This window comes from Pongo abelii, chromosome Y (assembly GCF_028885655.2).
Source record: "Pongo abelii isolate AG06213 chromosome Y, NHGRI_mPonAbe1-v2.0_pri, whole genome shotgun sequence".
NCBI lineage: Eukaryota > Metazoa > Chordata > Mammalia > Primates > Hominidae > Pongo > Pongo abelii.
In genome coordinates, this window is record NC_072009.2 from 46,826,648 (window position 1) to 46,836,046 (window position 9,399).

Here is a 9,399-nt window from a genome sequence, read left to right on the forward strand (position 1 = left end):
CAGGCATTCCCTTCTGCCAGAGGAACAATAGTTTTTTAAATAGCCCTTTGGTGCCCAGTCTATTACTAAACAGTATGAGTCATTTTTTATATTACTGCATGTGAGTTACCAAAGTCTTTCCAAATTAAAATTTTGTATGGGCCCTCAAAATGTTTAGTGCATGGTTTTCCTGCAGTTTTATATTGAATATATGGGTATCTCCCATTACTCCTCCTTTCATTTGTTTTAAAGGAGAAAGGGAGACGCCAGAGATCAAATGTCCCATTTTATCTTTAGCTCATCTTTCCGGAAGATAAGCAGCCCAGAACTGAGTTTCTAGATGGATGCAATCAGGTGCAGGTCCAAGACACAGAGGTGGGTATTTATAACTCATGGTTACATTGAATGCGGTGACTTCTTCTCCTGGTTGAGCAGGGCAATGTTCATCTGTGGTTCCAGGCATCCACACACTATCTTTAGTGTAGATTTCTGTAGGAGCGTCTATCCAGCTGAGAGTCGAATAAGTGGAGGAACAGTCACATAAGCCCAATAAAAATAGTTATGTATTGCAGGTAAATCAGTGTGAGAGGAAATTGTTGAGACAGAAAGTATAAAGAGGAGAATCATTAAATGAAACCTAGTGTAAGCAAGATTTAGTGCTGAACGATGAAGAGAAGAACAGAGAATATTATTTTCAGGCTAATAGAAATGGTGAGATTTTTAGGTTTGTAAGGAGAAAAAGAGGTAATCAGGAGAAGTGTGATTAGTTAGATGGGTCTCCATTGCCATCAGGGAGGATTGATTTACACCCATTGTGATTTGGTGTAACTGTTTCTGAGGCGTCGCACAGATCTCATCACGTCTGATGGCAGTCTCTGACAAAGTCATCTTTTCTCTGAGATTTTTGTTATGAGTATTCACCCAAAGCTTGACTCTTCTGGTGGGTACCCAGACAGGGAATTGATGATCTCCAGGTGAAACACAATCATATCGTCTTCCCCACGTTATAATTTTTCCAGGTTCCCAGGTATTGGTTTGGGAGTTTTGCCATAACACTGGCTTGCCTCCTTTTAAGGAAATTTTTTTGCCTGTATAATCACGTTCAGCTGCAGTTAGAGTATTATCTTTAGGAACATTGAAAAAACTTAAAGTAAACAATGTCAAATGTAATTGGGAGTGTGGAGTAGTTAAATCATATTTTGGTTGTTCAGACTGTTTGGACAATTGGGTTTTTAAAGTGTGATTGGCACATTCCACCACAGCTTTTCCCTTAGGATTGTAAGGGATTCCAGTAATATGGGAAATTCCCCACTGTTGCATAAATGAACCAAAAGCCTTGCTAACATATCCAGGGGCATTGTCGGTATTTATTTGATATGGAATACCCATAACTGCAAGGCAAGAATACAGATGTTTTTTAACATGGGCCGTGCCTTCCCCTTTTTTGGCAAGTAGCCCAGATAAAACCTAAGAAGGTATATACAGAGACATGCACATGTGACAGTCTGCCAAAGGAGCTAACATGAGTCACATCCATTTGCTATAAAGCATTTGGAGTTAGGCCTCCGGGATTAACAAAACCAAATTTATCTTTTAATCCAGCGGCATTGACATGAGTAAGATTATGGAACTCCTGAGCTTCTTGGGTTGTAAAAGAAACCAAACAGTAGACTTTATGGTTACCGGCAGACATGGGTCCTGGTGAAGTGGTTTGAGACCTACTATGTGCAATATAGAAAGGGTGTCTACATTGGTGAACCGCCTTTGTAACCTTGAAAATAAAGAAGCCAATTCAGAATTATCAGTATGTTTGATAGTAGCAGTTTCTATATTTTTAGTGGCATGTACAACATAAGTAGAATCTGAGATAATATTTAAAGCTTTGGGAAAATCCTCTGAGGCAGTAGTCACAGCAATTAACTCCGCCTTTTGAGCAGAAGTATAAGAGGTTGAAAAAGGTTTGTCTGTAGGACCTATATAGCCAGCATTGCCATTACTGGAGCCATCAGTGAACACTGTAATAGCCTCAGGAATGGGTTGATCTTTGGTTAATCGAAGAACCACCAAAGACGTCATTTTTATAAAATCAAACAATTTGTTTTTTGGATAGTGATTGTCAACACCAATAAAATCAGCCAAGTGCATTTGCCACAGTACAGAATGTTGAAAGGCAGCTTGAACTTCGAGCCAATTTAAAGGAAGTACAATTATATTTGGATCAAATCCAGAAATTTGAAGTATTCTGCACCAAGCCTGTCCAATTAATATGGCTATTTGGTCTAGATAAACAAAGTTTTTGACACAGAATGAGGAAGAAAACACCACTCCACTAAATCATTATGTTGAACTATTAGTCCAGTAGGTGAGTGAAATTAACCAAAAATCCGAACCTGGAGAGGCTGAAACAGCTGTATTCTAGATAACTGGGTGGTCTGAATTCTTTCTTCTACCAATTCCTGTTCTAGTAAAGCCTCAGGGGTCAAAGTCCTGGCGCTACAGAGATCAGAATTTCCCTGCAGCATAGAGAAAAAGTTAGACGGTGCATAGGTTGGAATGCCTAAAGTAGGTCTTAAATAATTAATTTTACCCAAATGTTTTGGAAGTCATTTAGAGTTTTTAAAGAATCTCTCCTAATTTGAACTTTTTGAGGTTGAATACCTTGTTTGTCACAATTGTTTATCGACATTGTTTATCCAAATAGAGTGACCATATTTTTCATAGTTACTCAGACACCACCCTGTTTTAACAGGAGTCTAATATACCAGAGAGAAGCATGATACTTAGACTCCTCATGACCCATAGTTAAAACAGACCTTACACAGACTGCTCACCACTCGTAAGAGAGTCTAACACGCATATCTGTGGACCAAGCCGATTGACATTTCACCGCACTTACCGAAGGGAATCCTGTTCCCTCATGCACTTAGGAAAAAAAAGACCACGTGGGCACCAGATATTGGGGAATCTGCTCCGATATTCATGTAGGTTCTTTTCTATTTTCCTGAAGCATCAGCCAGCTTGAGAAATAAATGGGCAGAGTACAAAAGAGAGAAATTTTAAACCTGGGCATCCGGAGGAGACATCACATGTCGGTAGGTTCCACGATGCCCCACAAGCTGCAAAAACCAGCAAGTTTTTATTAGGGAGTTTCAAAAGGGGAGGGAGTGTGTGAATAGGTGTGGGTCACAGACATCAAGTACTTTACAAGGTAATAGAATATCACAAGGCAAGTGGAGGCGGGGCGAGATCACAGGATCACAGGACCAGGGCAAAATTACAATTGCTAATGAAGTTTTGGGCACCATTGTCATTGATAACATCTTATCAGGAGACAGGGTTTGAGATCAACCGGTCTGACCAAAATTTATTAGGTAACAATTTCCTCTTCCTAATAAGCCTGGGAGTGCTATGGGAGACTGGGGTCTATTTCACCCCTGCAGTCTCGACCACAAGAGATGGCCATGCCCAGGGGTGCCAGTTCAGAGACCCACCCCCAGGTTCACATTCTATTTCTCAGGAATATTCCTTGCTGAGAAAAAGAATTCAGTAATATTTCTCCCATTTGCTTTTGAAAGAAGAGAAATATGGCTCTGTTCTGCCCAGCTCACTGGCAGTCAGAGTTTAAGGTTATCTCTCTTGTTTCCTAAACATTGCTGTTTTCCTGTTTTTTTTTTCAAGGTGCCTAAATTTCATATTGCTCAAACACATATGCTGTACAATTTGTGCAGTTAATGCAATTATTGCAGGGTCCTGAGGTGATATAGATCCTCCTCAGCTGACAAGATTAAGAGATTAAAGTAAAGACAGGCATAGGAAATCACAAGGGTATTGATTGGGGAAGTGATATGTGTCCATGAAATCTTTACAATTTATGTTTAGAGATTGCAGTAAAGACAGGCATAAGAAATTACAAAAGTATTAATTTGGGGAACTAATAAATGTTAATGAAATCTCCACAATCTATGTTATTCTGCTATGGCTTCGGCCAGTCCCTCCATTTGGGGTCCCTGACTTCCCACAACAACTTCACTAATATTTGAGACACTTCCTATTTCTGGCTGGAGTTCCGCCACCTGCCCTTCAGTTTTCATGGCTTGCGGGGGAACCACTGTCCCAAAAACATGTGCACCACTAGGGCCACAAGCTGTTCTAAGAGAACAAAGACAGCCTTCTCCAAATCCTTCCAGATCTACTGTTAGTCTCAGTCAGCAAATGGCCACTGACTGCTCTAGTATGAGAGGGACAGCCCTTCTCCCTCAGCACACCAACAGAAAGCATTCAGGCTTTGCTTGATGATTTCATGAGGGGAATATATTGGGGTGCAAGAATGTTCCCTACATGCTTGTTTTGCAACTTCCCAACTCGGGCAGGCTCCAGTGACAATCGTGTGATTAGGGAGCCCAGACTGATGGCAGATCCAAGGCCCACTACTCTCCTCCAAATTCACAAGGCTTTCATTGTCACATCTCACAGGAAGCCAAGAAGAGCACCAGGGACAGGTGGAAGATATCCTGACATCATGAAAAGTATGGGTAATTGAACATAGCTAGGTTACCTTAATCACCCAGGGTCAGAGAACACAACCAGGAAAGGAGAAAGGGGAGAAATCAGTCCAGCCTTTCTGGTCAGTTGGCACAGGAGCAGTGGCATAAAATGGGTTTATGTGGGTGATTTAGCTCACGTAATATCTATCAGGGCACCCCCTCCTTGCAAATTGTCCCAAATATACATACAAATTAAATTCAAGGCCAGCCTCAGCCTCTCCTCTGATGAGATTGCTGCCCTGACCACTTCCTTTGTAGAAATGCTGGCAACACCATGGCTACTAAGCCACCTATGGTTTAGGGGGGCCATAGAGGCTTGCATTTGCACTGCTGCATTCAGAGGCAGAGAGCTCTGAAGCCCAGAGGTAGTTTCCTAGATTTAAGTATTTGCAGGGATTAACTGGTCATTATCTCCTCTGGTATTCATGTTCTGCAGACCCTGCTTTCTGTTTATACCTCACATCTGGCCCTACCCAGAGGATTGGTTTCAGCAACCATAAATTTGGAGGGAGCTGCCCATCTTGGAAAAGATTCTGGAAAGGAGACCTGAAAGGGTGGAGGAAACATGTTTCCCAGGAACCAAATACAAACAATGTTCAAATACAAATCATTCCTGACCACTCCTAGGCTTCTCTGAGTTGGTTACAAGACTACAGGCTCAAGGAGCTTCAGAAGATGTGTACCATTCAGTCTCAGTGAGCAGAATCTTTAGGGAGTTGCCACATGGCCTCTGACCTTGTGTATGGTCTAGGTGAAGATACATATTTTTCTCACAATATGACAGACAGCATGAAGCTAGAAGCAGATACACTTGAGATGACAGAACAAGGAATCAAAAATATAGTGTAAAATAAGGGCAAAGTGCTGACTAAAAGATGAAATTTATGAATAGCAGGAACAGATGCAGTCTTTCACTTCTGCCAACAACATAAACAAAACCAACCAAAGGACCCTGCCGAGGTTTGGATTCTTGTCACTCTTACCCTCGGCACAAAACATAATCTTGTGAAGTCCCACATTCTCACTTATAAAGCTGGGATAATAGCCCCTACATTATGACATTATTATGATAATTAAATCAGTTAATGTAGGCAAAGTGCACACTTATCATGGTGATGATGATGGTGATGGTGGTGGTGTTGGTGATAATGGGGATGGTATGATGATGGTGGTGGTGAAGTTGATGGTGGTGATGGTGATGGGTGATGGTGCTGGTGATGATGGTGGTGGTGATGTTGGTGATAGTGATGATGGTGATGGTATGATGATGTGGTGGTGACAGTGATGGTGATGATGATGGTGTTGACAGTGATGATGGTAGTGATGGTGGTGATGGTGATGGATATTATGTCAATGATGGTGGTGGAAATGATGGTGATGATGTTGGTGATGATGGTGATGGTTGTGTGATAGTGGTAGCAATGGTAATGATGGTGATGGTAATACTGGTAGTGATAGTGATAGTGATGGTGATGGTGTTGATGGTGATGTGATGATCTTGATGGTGGTGATGGTGATGATCATGATGGTGATGATAGTGATGATAGTGACAGTGATGATGGTGATGGTGATGATGGTGGTAATATTGATGGTGATAATGATACTGATGGTAACAATGGTAATGATGGTGATTGTGAAAATGGTAGTGATAGTGATGGTGGTGGTGGTGATGTGATGATGGTGATGGAGATGTGATGATGGTGATGGACATGATGGTGATGGTGATGACGATGGTGGTGATAGTGATGGAAGATGATGATGATGATGATGATGGTGCTATATAACACATGGTGCCAATCATAGTGCTTCCCACAAGGCAGTCTCATTCCAGAGCCTATGTTCTTAACCATCTTGCTACACTAATTTTCATAAGTGTTAAGTATAATTATTATAGTTATACTGACTAGGAAGAAATGTGGCTGATCCACAGCATGTGCAAAAATGACTTTAAGGATGACGACTGACAGCAAGTACAAGCTGAGTCAAGTAAAGACTATCTGTAATGAGGTGGTGACAGTCCCAAGCTACTTTTGCAGCATGGGTATCACAAGAGGAGAGGCCTAAAGACACACAGAGCAGGATCAGAGGGAAATTACTATGGCTGGGTGTGGTGTCTCAAGCCTGTAATGCCAGCACTTTGGGAGGCTGAGAGAGGTGGATCACCTGAAGTCAGAAGTTCGAGACCAGCCTGGTCAACATGGTGAATCCCTGTCTCTACCAAAATACAAAATGGTGGTGCTGGGCATCTGTAATCCCAGCTACTCAGGAGGCTGAAGCAGGGGAATTGCTTGAATCTGGGAGGCAGAGGTTGCAGTTAGCCCAGATTATGCCATTGCACTCCAGCCTGCGTAACAAGAGTGAAACTCCATCTGAAAAAATAAATAAATACATAAATAAATAAACAAATTAATTAATTAGTTAATTAAGTGAAAAGAAAGAAATGACCAGAATGAAGAAACCATTGCTTAAGAAGATTAGCGAAGACCAGTTATGGTGGCTTATGCCTCTAATCTCAGCAATTTGGGAGCCTGAGGCAGGAGAATCACTTAAGCCCAGGAGTTTGAGATCACCCTGGAAACATGGTGAAACCCTGTCTCTAAAAAAAATTAAAAAATAATAGCCAGAGGACCTGGCATGTTTTGCCTGAAGAAAATACTTGAGGGACATTCCAGCCACTTTCTAAGGCCTTAAGCCTGCTACATAAAATCCAAGTTCCAGAAGCAGGCCAGGTGAATGTGGGATCTAGGTAGACAGATCTCAGCTCAATATAGGAAGTCCTTTCTGACGTGTTGACCCAAGATGAACAGGAAGCATCCTGTCCCAGAAGCATCTGAGTGCTGGCAGAATCTAGAAGTCTAGGACTCAAACACTGGATAAGGGAGTAGCTATTTTATAGGCTCTAAATAGCTGCTCCTAGTGTGGGACTAGGACCGTCTGACGACCACATGCATCACCCGGGGGCTTATTAGACACACTGATCCAGAGTCTCCACCCCAGACACTAAGTCTGAATGTGCATTTTCACAAGTTGCACAGCTGATCTGTGTGCACATGAATGCTGAAAAGCACTGATGTGGAGATCATCTGAAAAAGTCCCAGATCCAGGCGGCCTGCAGCTATGAAAAGTAATAGAGGGGAGAAACGCTGGGGCAAGGAAGAGCAAGTAGTTCTAGAGTCTGGTCTCTATGGGGGTGGCCCAGCTCTGCTTCCAGCCCAGCTGCTCCAATTATGTCTGTTTTTTTATCTAGTGGGGCTCAGAAGAGTCCGTCAAGTTTGCATAAGGAGGCCTGAGGTAAAGGGGCTTGTGGGTACAGGTACTCATCTGACATCTCATTAAGCCATCATGGTAAACCATCTCTAGAATGCTTGTTGTTATTTTAGGAAACAACATAAAGGGAATGATAATTAAAAGTAACACCTTGAGTGGGAATTTCTACCTCCTTCCAGTGGTTGGAAAGTAAAGCACTTTGGGAATTTTTTGGTAAGGTAACATTTCTATACATTTTCACAGATCACACAACATCAAAGCTTGCCTATATTGAAGGTTTTTTTCCCTTTCATTTCCTGATGCTTAGGGTTTGCAGCTTTATCCTATTGCTGTTTTTATGTCTTCTGTTTTTTTTTTTCTTTCCACTGAACATTTTCTGATTTTACTTTGACTTGCAACGGGAGAGGGTGTTGCTTCTAGATGTTACATGACATCCGAAGCATAAAATGATAAACGAAGCTGCAGGCCACTTTCAGCTGAAAAGGCAATTTTACGACTCATAGTTACGACCATGTAAGGCATTTTCATGGCGGAGTATTTTTTATCTTAGATCTCCATCGGGATGGCATCCAGGGATTTGTTTTCCAGTAGAAAGTTCACCTTCGAATTATCCACCCTCTGCAGCCTCCTAGCCTTGCTGCTTTCCTTCACAGGTGCAAGGGCATTCTTGTTAAACCTTCTCCCTTCCTGGAACTGCCAGGACCCTGGTTTTGCCATATTCCCCTGGTTTTCAAGGCCCTTTGCCATGCGTCTTCCCTATCCCTCATGACCCTCATTGCCTACCTGCTCGGCCCATGTTCTAGGGCCTGATCCCCTTAGTAACATAACACTCCTTGATCTGCCTTCCACATTCTCCTCCTAATCCTCCTTTCTGATAAAACCCAAACTTCGAGTCATTCCACCATCTGCCTTCTCTGCTTCTGACTCCACCCTGCTGAGAGAGGAGAAAGCACACAGAAGCACCAGCTGAGGCCACCACAGTTTCATGGTCTCAAGCCTTCCTTAGATTCTTGTGCTCTCTGACAACCATTTTAGTTGTCCTAAATCAGCTCCTCAAAAAAAAAAAAAAAAATCCTGTCATTTGGCCCCACTTCCCGGCCTCACAGAGGAGACTTCTGTTTGTCACAGCATGTTGACAGCTCTTTCAATACCAGTACTTTTGTTAACTCACTGAGGCAGCATTTTAGGATACTGGAACAGGTTCCATGGCCCTGTGATGAAGCAAATAAATTTGAATCTTTCAGGTGGGGCCCAGGGCTCCTTTTTATTTATTTTTGTTATCATTTTTTTTAGAGACATCATCTTTCTCTGTCACCTAGGCTGGAGTGCAGTGGCGTGATCATAGATCACTGCAGCCCCTAAATCTCTAGGCTCAAGACATCCTCCTGCCTCAACCTCCTGAGTAGCTGGTACTACAGGTGCAAGCCACCATGGCCAGATATTTTATTTTATTTTTGAAACACAGTCTTGCTCTGTTTCTGTAATAAACCTCGAATACTATCTAGGAGGGACCTACCATACAATAAACAGCTCTGGGGAAACACATTTCATAAGGTCCAATGTCATGAGTTTAACTTCTTTACTGTTATCCAAGTACTTTCTTACCTGT

The 9,399-nt window shown here is 42.2% G+C and overlaps 1 pseudogene; it reads right to left on the reverse strand.

Moving 5' to 3' along the window:
* Positions 1-8,291, reverse strand: part of LOC129053285 (adenylate kinase isoenzyme 6-like) — a 44,660-nt pseudogene extending 36,369 nt beyond the window's left edge.
* Positions 8,292-9,399: the final 1,108 nt, after the last annotated feature.